This window comes from Canis lupus, chromosome 33 (genome assembly GCF_011100685.1).
Source record: "Canis lupus familiaris isolate Mischka breed German Shepherd chromosome 33, alternate assembly UU_Cfam_GSD_1.0, whole genome shotgun sequence".
Lineage (NCBI taxonomy): Eukaryota > Metazoa > Chordata > Mammalia > Carnivora > Canidae > Canis > Canis lupus.
Window position 1 is genome coordinate 18,052,945 of NC_049254.1, and position 18,193 is coordinate 18,071,137.

Sequence of the window (18,193 nt, forward strand, 5' to 3'; positions counted from 1 at the left end):
AAATGAAAATAGTAGTCTCTACCTTAGGGTTGTAAAGTGCTTTAGAACAGTGTCCGGCATACAAACATATTTACTCTTACCAGAATTAATATTGTTCTTATTTCTACCGTTTCATCGGAGTAATAATCTTGTCCTCTTGTAACATTTGCCAAGCTCTTCCTGCATGCCTTTGCAAATACTAATTCCTCCACTTGGATCATCCCTATGAAACACAGTCTTCCTTCCCCTGGTGGTTCTTCCTGAAATCCCATTCCCCACTCCATAGCTTGAGATAGAGACTTCTTTATATATTACCATCGTGCCTTGAATTGGCCTCTGTGTTAACTTATTATTGCTGCTGTAATAAATCACGACAAACTTCATTGCTTAAAAGAATTCTATTTCTGGAGGTCAAGTCCAAAATGGATCCCACTGGACTAAAGTTGGCAGGGCTGGATCCTTCTGGAGGTTCTAGTGGAAAATTCATTTATTTTTTTCCAGTTTCTAAAGACTACTTCTATTGCATTCCTGAGTTCATATGTCCATCCTCTATTTTTTTTTTAAGATTTTATTTATTTATGTATGAGAGAGAGAGAGAGGCAGAGACACAGGCAGAGGGAGAAGCAGGCTCCATGCAGGGAGCCCGACATGGGACTCGATCCCGGGTCTCCAGGATCACACCCTGGGCCGAAGGCAGGCGCTAAACCCCTGAGCCACCCAGGGATCCGCATCCTCTATTTTCAAAGTCAGTAATGTAGCATCTTTCAAACTCCCTCCACCCTCCTTTTCTCTCTCTCATCCACCCTCCTACTTAGAAGTACCCTGGTGATTGCATTGGACCCACCAAAATAATCCAATATAATCTCATCTCAGAATCTAACTTAATCACATCTGCAAAGTTTGTTTTGCAATATAAGGTAACAGTCACAGAGTCCGTGGTTTGGGATGTGGACATCTTTGCAGAGCCATTATTCAGCTACCACGTACTCTCTCGTAGAATTTACTTCACTGTTCAGGCTCCCTTTGAGGAAGCTGCTTCTCCCTCTGCCTATGTCTCTGCCTCTCTCTGTGTCTCTCATGAATAAGTAAATAAAATCTTTAAAAAAAAAATTTACTTCACCGTATTGTATTAGTGTACTTGTATGTTCTCTCCAACAGCATCTGAGCTTACTGAAGGCAGTACTACCAGTATAGTTTACTAATTTTTTCTCTTAATGCTTAGCTCAGAGCCTGGGATATAGTAAGACCTCAATAAATTTTAATAGCTTTATTTTTTAATAGCTTTATTGAGGTATAATTGCTATACAAAGAACCACACATATTTAATGTGGTTAAACCACACATATATAACTTCACAGTTTATCGATATTTACTGGTTGAGTAAGAGACTAGATAATGCTGGAATAGAGTTTTTAAAAGATGATTAGGAATTTCTCAGGCAGATAAGGGAAGAAGGACATCCCTGACAAAAGAGTTAAACAACATGGGTTGGAAGAATCATTAATCTTGGGTCAGTATAGCTGGAGCATGGTATGTGCTGAGGGATGAAGCTGGGAGTTGTGGTATCAGATCCTGGGCAGAACTTGGGTTTTACCCTGAATGCTGTTGGTTCCCAAAACTGGCTGATTGTGATTACTTGGATAGCTTTTAAAACATAGAAGTTATCTGAAAGAATTGACATGCACAGTTGTGGAGGTTGGATAGTCAAGTTTGAAGTCCATATAGCAGGCCAACAAGAGCAAACTGGAAATTCAAGCAGGAGCTGAAGCTACTGATCTTCTGTTTGATGGGATTTCTTCCTCTTTCCTGTTTTCAGGGAAACCTCAGTTTTGGTTTTAAAACCTTTTAAGCTGATTGGATTGGGTTTACCCAGATTTCCAGGATAATCTCTTTTTCACATAAAGTTAACTGATTGTAGCTGACAATCCCATCTGTAGAACACCTCCACAGAAACACCTCGTGTTTGACTGAGTAACTAGGTACTCTAGCCTAGCCCAGTTAACACACAAAACTGACAATTATGAACAGGAAATTACTTGCTCCCATACAGATTAAAGGAAAGGAGGCAAAAAGAGTTAGAGAAGAGTTAGAGAAGCTAGCCATACTACGGAGATAGAGGGGAGAAAATTAATAGAACAAGATCCATTATTCATTCAATAATTTTTGAGCATCCGTTGTTTGCCAGGCACCATACTAAATCCAGAGGAGACCAACAAGGATAGGATCAAGTATTCAGGTAAAGGGGTTGATTTAAAGATCAAAAAAGCCTTTATTATCCAAGCCAGGAAGGAAAATAAAAATAGCTTTAGATGTGATGTCTAGTGTGGGGTACTAGGAGGATGAGGGACCCCAGAGCAAAAGCATCTGTGTTGTCTGTGGAGGAGGATATACAATCATTACCAAGTGTAGAGGGCAGGGAAATGGGGTTGCAGATAAGCAGTGGATATTTCAAGTCAGAGCTTCCTTGAACTCGGGGTGGGGGAGTGAGGGGGAAGGTGTGGAAGAGGCAGGGGCTCTGTACATTAGAAAGTAAGGTTTTAGATCCATGCCTAGAAAATTTAGAGTCTGTAAAGAAAGACTGCCACAGACACAATGACCATCAGATAAATAAAACCTTGGCCATCTTATTAGTAATCCAAGAAATGCCGATTAAAATAATTTTCAGGTACTGTCAAATGAGTAAAAACATAAAAAGCATGCTATCCCATGTTACTAGGGTTTTCTACAAAAATTTAGATATAAAGTTATCTTTGGTTGTCATAAAAGTGGAAAATGATATGATACTTATATGATGAATCAGTTGGTTTCTAATATTTTGGCCATTGAATTCTTTTTCCCCACGGAAATCAAATATGTAAAACAAGTAAAAGTGGAATTGTTGTGATTGAGATATATGGTAGAATGCAGGGCCCTCCCATTAAGTGTTATAAGAACAGTTTTGAACCCACTATTGTAAATAAATAAATTTATGTATTGATGTGAGCAATTTTTGATGATACGATAAGGTGTTTTTTAAAGCAGCTTAGAACACTGTATGTAACCACAGCAACTTCTTGCAAGCACATCTGTAAAGGCAGGGGAAACAAAAGCAATAATGAACTACTGGGACTTCATCAAGAAAGAAAGCTTCTGTACAGCAAAGGAAATAGTCAACAAAACTAGAAGGCAGCCTACAGAATGGAAGAAAATATTTGCAAATGACATATCAGATAAAGGGCTAGTATCCAAGATCTATAAAGAATTTATCAATTCAACACCCAGGAGAGAAACAACCCAGTCAAGAAACAGAGACATTTCTCCAAAGACCTACACATGGCCAACAAGCACATAAGAAAATGCTCCACATCACTTGCCATCAGGGAATACAAATCAAAACCACAATGAGATACCACCTCACACCAGTGAGAATGGCTAAAATTGCACTGTTGGTGGAATTGCTCCCTGGAATTGCAAGCTGGTGCGGCCACTCTGGAAACAGTGTGGAGGTTCTCAAGAAGTTAAAAATAGAGCTACTCTATGACCCAGCAATTGCACTATGGGGCATCTACCCAAAGATACTGATGTAGTGAAATGATGGGACTCCTGCACCCAATGTTCCAATGTTCATAGCAGCAATGTCCACAATACCCAAACTGTGGAAGGAGCCACAATGTCCTTCAACAGATGAATGAATAAAGAAGATGTAGTATACAATGGAATATTACTCAGGCATCAAAAAGGATGAATACCTGCCATTTACATTGATGTGGTTGGAACTGGAAGGTATTATACTGAGTGAAATAAGTCAGTCAGAGAAAGACAATTATATGGTTTCACTCATATGTAGAACATAAGAAATAGTGAAAGGGACCATAAGGGAAGGGGGGAAACTGAATGAGGAAAAATTAGAGAAGACAAACCATGAGAGACCCCTAATTCTGGAAAACAAAGGGTTGAAGAGGAGGGATGGGTGGGGAGATGGGTTAACTGGGTGACCGGCATTAGGGAGGGCACATGATGAGATGAGTACTGGATGCTATACTATATATTTGCAAATTGAATTTAAGTAAAAAAAAAATTTTAAATAACACTGTATATAAATTTCCAATTTCATGGAAAATACACACCTTCACATTGAAAAAAAGGTCTAGAAGAATCTAAATGAAGGTGTTAACAATGGTCATCATTCCAGCAGTGGGATACATCTTTTTTCTTCTGAGTTTATTTGTATTTTCTATTTAAAGGAAAGGAAAATAAGGAAAGAAATGTGTGTTAATATCATGAGAAAAAAAATTTAATGCCAAAATAGTGTACACCAGTGTCAGGATGTGTGTGTGTGTATGTGTGTGTGTGTATGCACATGTGTGCACCATTGTATTTAGAAACATGTGCATTCTGGGCCATCTTACTGTGGCTTCTCAATTTCAATCCTACCCTTCTATACTTTGCTCTGTGATGCTGTGGCTGGGACTCTGCAAAACCAAATCATCTTTGCCAGCTGGTAATTACATTAATATGGACTACTAGAGGGAGGATGGAAGGCAGAAAAAAGGAGAAAAAGGACTTGTTCCTTCCTGTTTACTCCCTTCTAACAGTATTACTCTGCAACAGCTCTTTATCCTGGGTACTGGCAGTTTGTTCTAGTCTCTGACTCTTTTGACATGCTAGCAGAACTAGTTGACCCCTCAGAGGTCATAGCAGCACCTGGATGGTGTTCTTTCCTCTAAGATCTTGGTCCTAATTCTGCAGATCCAAAAGTCTCCAAAAGTCTATATTGTGATAATCCCAAACCTTTCCCCTTGCTTCTTCAGCTCCAGGAATTGTAACTGCTTTTGCATGTATGCTCTTCAGTTCTTAAACATCTATTTAACCAGTTCCTTATGTTAAATTCTCTCTAGTGGAATAGTATGAATCTGTTTTCCTAATGGACCCTGACTGTTATGAGACTCAGAACAAGAAGTAGTCCTGTGAAACAGTACCTCAAAATGGGATATTGTTGGTTTGGCCATGTCCCTTAGCTTTGAACTCAGTAATGATCTCCTTATCAAGAGGAACTGAAATATGATAAACCCATGCTGTGGGGTATTTTGTTGCTTACTTACCTGAAGTTGATTGTGATGAAATGCCTACTGAAACCCCAAGAGGACTAGATAACAATTATGGTAGCAGTGATGCTTCTGAGTGCACTGGAGAGCCTACACAAAATGACAAGCTCAGATCTTTAACTTTTAACTCTAGCCATAGAGAATCAGAGAGCTTCTGTGGTGGTCCTGCAAGAATCACTTATTTCTTATAAGCTGCAGGGCTGAACTTGATCCCAGATTTAATTTTGTTGGTTGAAGAATTCCAACCTAAATTGAATTTATTGACTCTCAAGTCTTGTATATACGAGTTAGGGCATTGATGGGTAAAAAGGACTCCCAAAACTGGGGATAGGAATTATCTAATTTGATTTGGGAAAATCTGAGAATCTGGGAGCAGGCTGTTACTTTGTGTCTGAGAAGGCTTGTGTGAAGACCCTATAAAAACCAGAAGACCCACCCCAACTTGAAAGAATCATCCTAGAGCTATACCTCAAGTAGGATCTCAGTTTGCTCCATGGAGACAAATATAAAGTTTGACATGGAAAGAGATAGTTTATACTCCAGAATAATTGCAAAATAGTGCTAATTTTTAGCACAGGAAAAAATGCCTTGGTTTAAGAGCAACTAGCATATGAAAGAGCAAGCCCAGAATTCCACCAAATGGTGAGAGAAGCTTTAGGAACACTCTCTGAGTCACAGGGACTGGAGAATGATAAGAGTTTATGTCCCTCCTCTATCTTGAAAGCACAGGCTGGAGCAGGGTCCAGACACTATAGCCAATTTTGCTGCTTTAGCAAGCTCCAAGCCCTTTAACCCATACTAGCTGCAATCATGCTGGGGCACAGAAAAAAACTCGTGGTTTAAAAGAGCAACTAGCATAAAAATAACCAAGCTTAGAACTCTACCAGCTGGCAGCTGTGGTGAGAGAGGAGCTATTGGAACACTCTCTGGGTGGAAGGGTCTGAAGGATACAGTCTACATTCCCCTTCCACCTTACTCATATGAAGGGATGGAAAAACATTTACCATGTAATGGAAGCAAAAGGAAAAAAAGTTGGATCAGACAAAACAAACTTTAAAACAAGTATTGTAATAAAAGACAAAGAAGGGCATTACATAATGGTAAAGGGATTAATCCACCAAGAGGATATAACAGTTATAAATATCAACACAGTCAACACTGGAGCACGTAATACATAAAGCATGTATTAATGGACAGAAAGAGAGAAATTGATGGAAATAGACAATAATAGTAGGGGACTTTAACACCCCACTTATATCAATGGACAGGTCATCCAGGCAGGAAATAAATAAGGAAACGGTGTCTTTGATTAATACATTAGACCAGATGGACATAACAGATATACAAAACAACAGAAAACACATTCTTTCAAGTGCACATGGAACGTTCTCCAGAACAAATCACATGTTAGGCCACAAAACAAGCCTCAAAAAATTTAAGATTGAAATCATACCATGCATGTTTTCCAACCACAATGGTATCAAACTGGAAATCACAAGAAAAACAATGAAAAACACAAACTTGTGGAGGCTCAACAAATGCTACTAAACAACCAGTGGGTCAAATAAGTAATCAAAGAAGAAATTTAAAAATACATGGAGACAAATGATAATAAAAACACAATCCAAAGTCTTTAGGACATAGTGAAAGCAGTTCTAAGAGGGAAACATATAGCATTACAGGTCAATCTCAAAAAATAAGAAAAAGTTCAAATAAATAATTTACACTTTCACCTAAAGGAACTAGAAAAAGAAAAAAAAGTCCAAGGTGAGTGGAAAGAAAGAATTAATAAAGATCATAGCACAAATGACATAGAAACTAAAACAAAACAACACAAAACAAAGAACCAAGAGCTGGTTTTCAGGAAAGATCAACGAAATTGATAAACCTTTACCCAGACTCATCAAAAGAAAAAGAGAAAGGACCCAAATAAATAAAATTAGAAATGAAAGAGGAGTAACAACTGACACCATAAGATTATAAGAGAATACTAGAAAAACACATATACCAACAAATTGGACAACCTAGAAGAAATAGATTAATTCCTAGAAACATAATCTTCCAAAACTGAATCAGGAAGAAAAAGAAAATCTAAACAGACCAACTACTAGAAACAAAATTGAATTGTTATTAAAAAAAAAAAAAAAAAACAAACTACCTAAAAAATGAAAATCCAGGACCAGATGAATTCACAGGTGAATTCTAACAAATATTTCCAAAAAAGTAAATATCTATTTTCAAATTATTTCAAAAAACAGAAGAGAATGGAAAATTTTCAAATAAGGTCAGCATTACCCTGATACCAAAACCAGATAAAACACCAAAACAAAAACAAAAAACCTTAAAGACCAATATCTCTGATGAACATAGATGCAAAGATCCTCAGCAAAATATTAACAAGCTACATTCAAAGATCATTCATCATGATGAAGTGGGACTTATTTCAGGAATGCAAGGGTGGTTCATTATTTGCAAATCAGGCAATGTGGTACTCATCAACAAAACAAAGGATAAAAGTCATATGATCATTTCAACAGATGTGGAAAAGCATTTGACAAAATTGAATACTCATGATTTTAAAACACTCTCAACAAAGTGGGCTTAGAGGAACATATTTCAACATAATAAAGGCCATATATGAAAAATGCATAACTAATATCAGATTCAATGGTGAAAAACTGAGAGGTTTTCCTCTAAGATCAGGAACAAGACAAGGATGTCCACTCTTAACCACTTTTATTCAACATGGTTCTAGAAGTCCTAGCAACAGCAATCAGACAAGAAAATAAAATGAGGTGTCCATATTGGTAAAGAAAAAGTTAAACTATCACTACTTGCAGATGACGTGATACTATATGTAGAAAACCCTAGGGACCTCACCAAAACAAAACAAAACAAAACAAAAAAACAAAACAAAAAAAACTAAGTAATAAATGAATTCAATAAATGTGTAGGATATGAAGCTAATACCCAGAAATCTGTAGCATTTCTATACACTAGAAACAAGTATCAGAAAGAGAAATTAAGAAAACAATCCTGTTTGCAATCATACCAATAGGAACAAAATACCTAGGAATAAACTTAACCAAGGAAGTAAAAGACCTGTACTCTGAAAACTATAAAACATTAATGGAAGAACTTGAAGACAACACTAAAAAATGGAAAGATATTCCATGCTTATGAATTGGAGCGTTGTTTAAATGTCCATATTACCCAAAGCAATCCACAAATTCAAACTACTAACAGCATTTTTCACAGAACTAGAAAAAATAATACTAATATTTGTATGGAACCACAAAAGGCCCCAAAGAGCCAAAACAATCTTGAGAAAAAAAAAACAAACTGTAGGTATCACAATTCCAGATTTCATGATGTACCTACAAAGCTGTAGTGATCAAAACCGTGTAGTACTGGCCCAAAAAAAAATAGATGTATAGATCAATGGAACAGAATAGGGAGCCCAGAAATAAACCCATGATTATAGAGCCAATTAATCTAGGATAAAGAAGCCAAGAATATACAGTGAGGGGAAAAGGCAGTCTCTTCAACAAATGGTGCTGGGAAAACTGGACAGCTACATGTAAAAGAATGAAATCTGGACCATTTTTCTAATACTATATACAAAAATAAACTCTAAGTGGATTAAAGACCTAAATATGAGACCTGAAACCATAAAAATCCTAGTGGACAACACAGGCCATATTTCTCTGACATTGGCCATAGCAACATTTTTCTAGATGTGTCTCCTAAGACAAGGGAAATAAAAGCAAAAAATAAACAATGGGACTACATAAAAATAAAATGCTTTTGCACAGTGAAAGGAACCATCAACAAAAAGCCAACCTACTGAATAGGAGAAGGAATTTGCAAATGATATATTTGATAAGGGGTTAATATTCAAAAAATATAAAGAACTTACACAAGTCAACATAAAAAAAAAAAACAGTCCAATTAAAAAATGAGTGGAGGACCTGAATAGACATTTTTCCAACAGACACATGTAAAGATTCTCAATATCACTCATCAGGGCCATGCAAATCAAAACCACCATGAAATATCACCTTAGACCTGTCAGTATGACTAAAATCAAAGACAAGAAATAACAAGTTTTGGCAAAGATATAGAGAAAGGATGTACACTGTTGGTAGGAGTGTAATTTGGTGTAGCCACTGTGGAAAACAGTATGGAAGTCCCTCAAAAAATTAAAGATAGAAATACCATATGATCCAAAAATTCCACTACTGGGAATATACTCAAAGAAACCAAAAACACTACTTCAAAAGATATGCATCCCTATGTTTATTGCTGGATTTACTGCAGGATTATTTACAATAGACAATCTATGGGAGCAACCCAAGTGTCTATTGGTAGATGAAAGGATAATGAAGATGTGGTATGTATATATACACGCATGTTCACAGTATACATATACACATATGTAATGGAATATTACACAGCCTTTGAGATGGATGAGATTGTGTCATTTGCAACAACAGGGATAAACCTAGAGGGAATTCTGCTAAGGGAAATAAGGGAGATCAAGAAAAATACCATATGATTTCACACATACGTGGAGTCTAAAAAACAAATGAGTAAACAAAAGCCAAATCAGACCTATAAATACAGACAACAAACTGATGGTTGCCAGAGGGTAAAGAGGTGGAGAATGGGCAAAATGTGGGAAAGAGAGTGGAAGAATGGAATAAACAAGTCATAGGAATAAAAGGTACAACATAGGGAATATAATCAATGATATTGTAATAGTGTTGTATGGTGACCATCTGTCAAATGCTATACTTGTAGGGAGCATAGCATAACACAGACAAATGTTGAATCACTATGTTGTAAACGAAACTAATGTAACATTGTATCAACTATATTCAAATTTCAAAAATTAACTAAAATAAAATAAAAATTTTGAATTAAAAAAAAAGTATAGTAGGATGAAAACAGGATAGGTAAAACTGCTATAATAAACAGACCCAAAAATATAATGTTTCAAACACAAAACCTGTTTATTCTCATCCACACTGTACATGATTATTCAGAATTTTAGGCTCCTTCTTCCCTTTGACTTTGAATTCCCATGGGGCCTTATCATTTGCATCTTGCTCTAAGAAGGGGGAACAGATAACACACAGGAAAAACACCGTCTTGAGAGCATTGGCTCAGGAATGGCACATATTACACTCAGTCATATTCCATTGGCTACACCTATCAGCAGGAGAGCCATGGAAATATAGTCCAAGAAGGAAATGGATTTTGGTGAACAGGTAAAAACTGTGACAATCATTTTTCAAAGATATGTAATGGCACAGGGAAATGCTCACGTTATATAAAGTTTATAAAAGAGGTTATAAGATGTTACATAGAGTATGACTCTAAGTTGGGGAAGAGGCGAAAAAGATCTATATCTGGAGTGAAAATGATGCCAGCATATTAATAATAGTCATTCCTGATTGGTGACTTTCAAATTCACTCCATTCGTGACTCACAAGTCATATCCTAAATCTTGTTGTCATCCACAATTGTTCCATCTCTGAAATCATAAAGTCAGACATTTCTCTTTGTCACATCAGCTTCTGTCTTTTCAACTTTCTTACTCAAGTTACTCCTTATAAAACTGATCTTAAGCCTCCCTGAAGCACCAGTCCTTAACTCTTTCTCTCTCCTCATTGATACCCTTTCACCTTCATCCCTATTTGTATGCAGCTTAGATTCTCCTAGTCTATCTCTTGCTGATGTTCCTAACTCCCTCACCTCATTATACTTTTATCACATTTGCCTGGCAAATGCCTACCCCCATATTAATTCCACTCTCTGAATTTTATGTGATTACAGGAAAAAACAAGCCCTTAGATAAGAATTCTCTCAAATTCCTAATGCCAAACCTATAAACCTTCTTGTCCTCCTTACCCATCCCCTCTTCCATTCCACCAGTTACATTGCATAAGGCAATCCTCTCTTCACCTAAGGCAAGTCCCCCATCTGTGTTCCATGTCTCCAATCACTCTGCCTTCTCATACACTTTAGGCAATAGATGAACCTACTCATGAATATCAACAATATACCCTCTTTCCCATCAGCATTTAAACATAAGCAAGTCTCTTCCATCTTGGAAAGAACAAACTCCTCCCTCCACTTCAGGGTATTTATAGTGGTTGTCCTCTCTCCTTCCCTTTCACAATAAGAGAAAAATTAATTCTGTGGCCAAATTTCTTGGATGTCGAACTCCTTCTTCACTATGTACTTAGTCTTTAACCCATGACAGTTTGGTTTCTGACTTCCTACTAAAACTGCTTTATCAAGGAGTGTGCCAGAAGGAAGTGGAATCCACTCCAGATGGCTCAGAAGAGGTTACTTACAGAGATGTAGGCAACAGCCATGTGATGGTGATGCACTCAGACAGTAGGGAGAGTGGTAAGCCATTATCATCCCTGGGGGTGAAGAAACAAAAAAGAAGGTAGTACAGTGAGAACTAAAACAGGAGAGCCGGACACTTGGTGGGAACTGAAGTCAAGTCAACTGATGTACCTACTCCCTGAGACCAGACACAGAAACAGGGAAGGAATGGAGGAAAATATCTTGCCTTTTTCTGCTTTCTGATCTGCCATTGGCCAAACGCAATTGGAAGCCAGAGAGCAAAGGAGCTCAAGTGGTAAAGTATTGACAGGTCTCAGCCTCTGGGGCACAGAGAAAGGGAGAGAAGGGTAGATAAATAGAATAACCAGCATATTCACACAGCCTCTTTTTCAAAATATCCTGTGTTTGGCTTGGACATTGTCAACTACTGCCTACTTGAAATAATTTCTTCCTGTGACATCTGTGACATTACATCCTGCCACTTTTCCTTCTTGCTTGGGATGCTCCCACTCAGTGTCCTTTGCCAGTCCCTCTCCCTCTGCCCAGTGGTTCTCTATATGCTCCCATGGCTACATCCAGAAGATGAAAACACAAATCCCCATCTGCAGCTCAGGTTTCTTTCCAGAACTTCAGACTTTAGAGCAGGTAACCAGAGCATGTATCTGTATTTTCCCCTGAAAAATTTTCCCAAAGCATCTCATATTCAGCACGTCCCAAACTGCACTTATTTCCCACCCCCTCCCTGTGAACTTGCACCTCTTCCTGTGTTTCACTGAATAACATTTCTCTCTTCCCGGTTATCCAATCAATCAGCCGAGCCATTCTCTTTGCTGCTGATAGAATGACTTTTCCAAAATTAAAAATATGATCATTTTACTCTTTTGCTGTCAATGGCATATTAAGTCCACGATAAAGCCTGAAACTCATAACATGATACACAAACCATGTATCAGAGATTGCTAGCTGTGCAACAAGATCGAGGTTCTCCTTTTATTCTTGGGTATACAGCTGGGCTGCTCTTCTTAGCCTCTCTGAATTTAGGGTGACCATGTCACTGAGTTTTAAACAATGGATGCCATCCCTAAATTAGTGTCTTTAGAATAATTTTGCCTCTTTCACACCCTCTTTCCTGTTCAGGAGATAGGATGAAGCCCTAAAGGATGGCAGAGCCATTGGTGGAATCATTGCCTGGAGGAAAGTCACTGTATACCAGGAACAACTGCTTGGACTATTAGGTGAGCTAGGCATATATTTCTATCCAAAATCAAAGTGAAAGGGCGCCTGGGTGGCTCGGTGGCTCAGTTGGTTGCATCGGACTCCTGACCTCAGCTCCTGTTGAGTTCAAACTTCAAGCTGGGCTCCATGCAGGGCAGGGAGCCTTCTTAAAAAACAAACAAACAAAAAGTATAATTTGCATGCAGAAGTCTCTCACTTGCGTTGAGGGACTCTCAGAAGGTATAAGACTAACATAATTCATTTGAATTCTTAAAGTGAATTTTGGTTTGGATTTTGATCTGAATATATAGGTATAAATCTGAGTTTATGATTTGGAGTGTGTCAGAATGACAGTTTTTCTCAATCAAATGCTGGTTTTCACTTCTTAAACATGTTTAAAGATTATTCTTTATGATATTCTTATAGCTCTCTCAAGGTACACGAAATGATGGTTGAAGGAAAAAAAAGAATTTAGAGAGAAAAACAAGAAACAAGTTCTTAGCAAACAGAAAAATAGGGAGTGGAATTAAAATCCCATTACTTAAAATAATACTCTTACAGAGAAACCTTTCAAACTCCATTTATTTAATATATCTTTCTATTGTGACATGTAGATTCACATTTTAGTTTAACTTAATAGCTTTAAGTATAAATTGTTACCGGGCACAACGGAGTCTTTAAGGCTAGTTCAATACCCACCTTTTCCTCCAGAGGGCAGCAAAAGGCCGTGCCCAGATTGCTGCCTCTAAATCATCTTTCTGGCTTCAGTCAGAAGCCAAGCAGAGGAACTTAATCTACATTACATTTCTCCAAGGGAATCCTAGCTCCACAACCTCAGACAGAATGGAGACAAATCAACTTATCTCTAGCAGAGGAGATTCAGATAATCAAGGAAACGTCTCACAGGCAAAGGACCAGAATCATCTGATCCTGAGAATGGCTAGATTTAAAAAAAAACAAGCTGATAATCAAGTAATTGGATCTATTTTTTTCTATGTTGAAGACTAAATGTCCAAGAACTGGCCTTGGAATCATTATTTCTACTTTTTGACAGCCTTGAGGCAGAATTTCCAAGTCAGATTTATAAGGTATATAGGGATTTGGTTGCTTGTTTTGCTTTCTTCTCTCTTGCCAGTTACCTCCTGAGAACTGGGCATGGGTCAGTAGGATCCCTCCATTGTGGCTGCTAGCAAGTCTGTGCCTGATTTGGCAGGTTTCTGAGAAGGTACCAGGGCCTCTAGTGGAACTTAACACCATCATGCTTTGCCAGGGGACAGAGCCAAGCCACATTTCGGTGTCTGCTACTCAACCAAGCTCTGAGCAGCAACCATCTTTCCTGCCCAAGAAGTTGTTCCTGGAACCGTCCAACTGTTTGCTTTTATAACTAAACTAGTTAAGGAAATGGTTTTTAAAAATTAAGGCTCACTCAGAAAAGAGATAGTCTTTGTACACCCAGCATTTTCAAGAGATCCCATCATCTATACACCCAGATATACTCACAAACACACTGATACACATGCACACACCCAAGAAACAAAAAGTTTGCTCAGGACAGTCATGCCTCTAAAGCTTTCCTTTTCACGCCAGTATATATATTGCTGCATATTTTAATAGAATCTACTGTAAGAGATGCCAGATAGCGAGAATTTTGCCCCCAAAAGCAAAAAAGCAAGCATGATCAAGGGCCATAAGCAAATGTATTCAAAGAGTAACAAGGAGCTCAAGTGTGATAAAGCCAATACATGGAGTCACATCTAACTCAGATCAACTCTAGGATAAAAGCTAAGGATATTAAGATTAGTATTAAAACTTTTCCCCCATAAGCACATAGACATCATGAGAACAGGAATGATTTGTTTCTTGTTTTAACAAGAAATGACTTCCTTCTTCTTACTAAGGACCTTTCCTAAGTGCACTCAATTAATACTTGTTGAATGAAAAAAATACTTAAGAAACCTACCACATCAGAGACCAATATCTCTGAGTAAGCCCTCTCCAGGTAGCCGTTTCTCCACCTCCAGCATTAAGGCAGATCAGGATTTCTTCGGTTGAACACTAGGTGAAGTAGTTGCCTAGGGTCAAGGGCCCATGTGGTGTACATCTTTAACAAGAATAATATTCAGAGAGACAAGCTGCTTACCCCAGAGAAGCATATGGGCACAGATCCTGACTGAATAAATATAAGATTGCCATCTCATTTTCTCTCTGGGGTAGGACTGCCAGATTTAACAAATAAAAATACAGGGTATTCAGTTAAATTTGAATTTCAGATAAATGAATTTATCATGGGACACACTTATATACTATAATAATATTCATTATTTATCTGAAATTCAAAATTAACTGAGCATCCAGTATTTTACCTGGCAGTCCTACTCTGAAGCATACACAGAAGGGTGAGGGATTTGTCTGACTTTTAAAATTTGTGGTCTTTCTTCCTTTCTAGGCATAGGTTATCATTTTAACTTAAGTATATGAATACCATCATTGTGGGATGATAACAGTAGATAACATTTAATCTCCTTAAGTGTGCCATCAAAAATTCCAGTATTTGAAAATGTTCTCTGGCCTCCCAAATTTTGAGAAGCACTAATACACAGTCTCTAGTAATTGACTGATCACTAAATCAGAATGAGGAGCCTGCCCTGTAACCTTCCTGGACCCCATTCTTTGGAAAATACTTTCTGGACAGATACCTTATTTTAGAAGGTTGAAACTAGGCCTTGGAAGTTTCTGTGTTTCCTAAGTAAGCTCCAGCTAATTATCAAGTTCCTAATAATGGAGTGGCTCTAACACCAAATTCTGGGGATGGGGCAGGGATTCATAATGCAAGAGTGTGGGGGAAAGTACTGAATTAAGTGAAGAGAATATGAATTCAGCTTCTCCAACATAAATAAGGCTTAGAAAAAGTGATCCTCAGACTTCTGTTCACAAACAGCCAGTATTAGTCCTGGATCAGAGCCCATCTTTCTTGAAAACCCATACCTAACTGTAATTCTAAACAAGTGAGCAGATCACTCATGGTCTCAAAGAGACCAGGTCCACCTTCACCCTGAGCTCAGCCCTTGTACTTCATGGGTCAGCTTAAACAGAGGCTCAGCAGATGACCCTGGACAACTTACAGGGAGGTGGGGAAGGAGTGGCAGAGGGGCAAAGAAATCTAGCTGGTAACGAGGAAGGGGACACAAATGAACACTTTTCCATAAGGAGATCTTGATTCAAGTGATCAAAGCTTTAGTTATGGAATTTTGTACAGAAAATGCTCTTTTATCACTTTTAAGTGAGCTATGTTATAAATGAGGATTATTGAGTAAACTGAGACCAATCAAATGAATAAACATGAAAACTGCTTTTCTAGAAACCTCTATTATACTATATAGCATATAAGACCTTTCACAAATTAACACTAATCTGTCTTCCCAACTTCATGTCTTGCCACTATTTGTAGGACTGCCATACTCTACCCCACGGTGTCTGAGTCTCAGGACTGTTGACATTTTGAATGGGACGATTCTTAGTTATAAAGGACTGTCTTGTGCATTATAGAACACTTAGCATCAACCCTAGCTTCTACCCACTAGATACCAGTAGCACCCCACCCCTAAGGTCACGACAATCAAAAAATGTTAAAATACATCACCAGATGTTTGCTGGGACATACAGTCACCCCCATTGAGAACCACCAGGGATAACTACCTCACCTCCATTGAGAACCACTGCTCTAACCCATGACACAACTTGCCCTTCTATGAACACATTTTCACACGCCATATCCCACTAAACACACACACACATACACACCTTTCTTCCTGTTCCCTTTACCTGAAACACCCTACTTTTCCCTATCTCGTTGATAAACTTGTACTTATTATTGAAGGCCTCAATCAAATGCTATCTATCTATATTGTTTCCCTTACAGTCCATGCCAACTTAATTTTCTTCCTTCCTCTGGCTGCCAGAGGCACTGCACACATCTTTGCTAGCACTGATAGTCTTTACGGTATGAAGTTGTTATTCCCTCCTCCCTAAGAGATTGTGAGTTCCTCAAGACCAAGGTCTGTGTATCCACACCACCCAGCATGATCTTGTGTGTGTGTGTGTGTGTGTATAGTGCATGTGTGTGTGTGTACCTGCACTAACAAAAAACATGAAGCACTCAAATAAATGTTTTTGTTGAAGCAAGCATAAGCCACAGTCCTAAGTCATGCCACTTACTATGTATTTCCTAAAGGAATATGTAGTTTTTCATACTCATCAAGAAGATTAAATTAGACTAGATAGCTTCAGCAAATCTGGATTACTCATGGTTTTCCAAACACCCATGGTACTTTCCCATGTTGACACAGTTGTTGAAATTGTTTTCTTCACCTGGAAAGTTCTATTCTTATTTCTCTCTGTCAAAATTGGCTTGGAATCCCTGAGAAAGAGCTGCTTTTAGAAAGAGAAAGGACCTCTTCTCTGAGAGAGAGAAGGAAAGGAAGGAGGAGGAGTGAAGCACCACATCACTAAGGTAAACAGGAAAGTGGAGGGACCTCACCTCCAGACATTCTCATCCCTAGAGCAAGATGGCAGAGCATGCGCCAAGGCCTGCCCAATGTGTGAACCTGTGGTACCACAGAATAATCCTCAGACAGATGTTATGGGTTGATTAAAGGATGGCAAAACAGCAGTGAGGTTGCAGGGTTCCTTTCAGATGGACATATCATCTCCTGGAAAACTCCTACCCCAGCTCAAAGTTCCCTTCTCTGACTTACCCAGGTAGAAACTGAACTCATGGGAATCCTCTCTCTCCCACCCCATCCCTACAATCCTTTTAAAGGTATTTACCTTGTGGTATCTCAGGTTTTATATTCACTCATCTGTCTCTCCTGTTAGCTCTGGAGTTTCTTAGGGATCATAATTCATCTCTATATTCCCAGTGCCTGGCAACATGGCCAGCACATGTTATGTGTTCAAAAAATAATGAGTGAGCAAAGGGAGGAAGGAATGAACATATGAATGAATGAGTGGAATTCTCTCCTCGGCAGAAGCTGACCTGTACCCACAGTAGTAAGCATCGCAGAGAGACCCAAGGAGAGGCTAGTCATCTCTGGCTACACAGGACAGGGGAAGACTGCACACGTGCGAGCCCATGTGCACACACGTGAAGGAAAGCAAAGGAAGAAATAAAAACTGTGAGATAAATGGGAAACTCAGATGGTTTTCTCAGAAGCCATATGCAGTCCTGAATAGCAGGGGAAAGAGTGGGAGGACAGGGAACTGAGTGCAAAAAGGAACAGGCCCAGGAGATAATTTACAATTGGGAACAGGATGACTTCCTAAATCGAAGAGTGTGTGGTCCAGAAAGCAGAGCACCACAGACACAGTTACTGTAAAAAGCTACTCGTGACTTTTTTCTTTTTTTTGGCAAAAACAACGTCTGTTTTGAATCTATCTTTTGAGCGGCACATAGCCGTTCTTTAAAAAGCAGTAGCTTTTTAAACCCTGTTTCAGATGGAATTCTGTTTAGTGTGAACACGCAGTACCTTGTGACACTGGTGGTGCTGCTTCCT

The 18,193-nt window shown here is 38.5% G+C and overlaps 1 protein-coding gene across 2 annotated transcripts in view; it reads left to right on the plus strand.

The window, feature by feature from the left end:
• Window positions 1–18,193, plus strand: part of GTPBP8 (GTP binding protein 8 (putative)) — a 76,028-nt gene that overhangs the window by 31,219 nt on the left and 26,616 nt on the right. For both annotated transcript variants that reach the window (XR_005383325.1, XR_005383326.1), the window contains one exon: window positions 12,564–12,661. The gene's annotated coding sequence lies outside the window, so the exon portion shown is untranslated. The remainder of the gene's footprint in view (window positions 1–12,563; window positions 12,662–18,193) is intronic.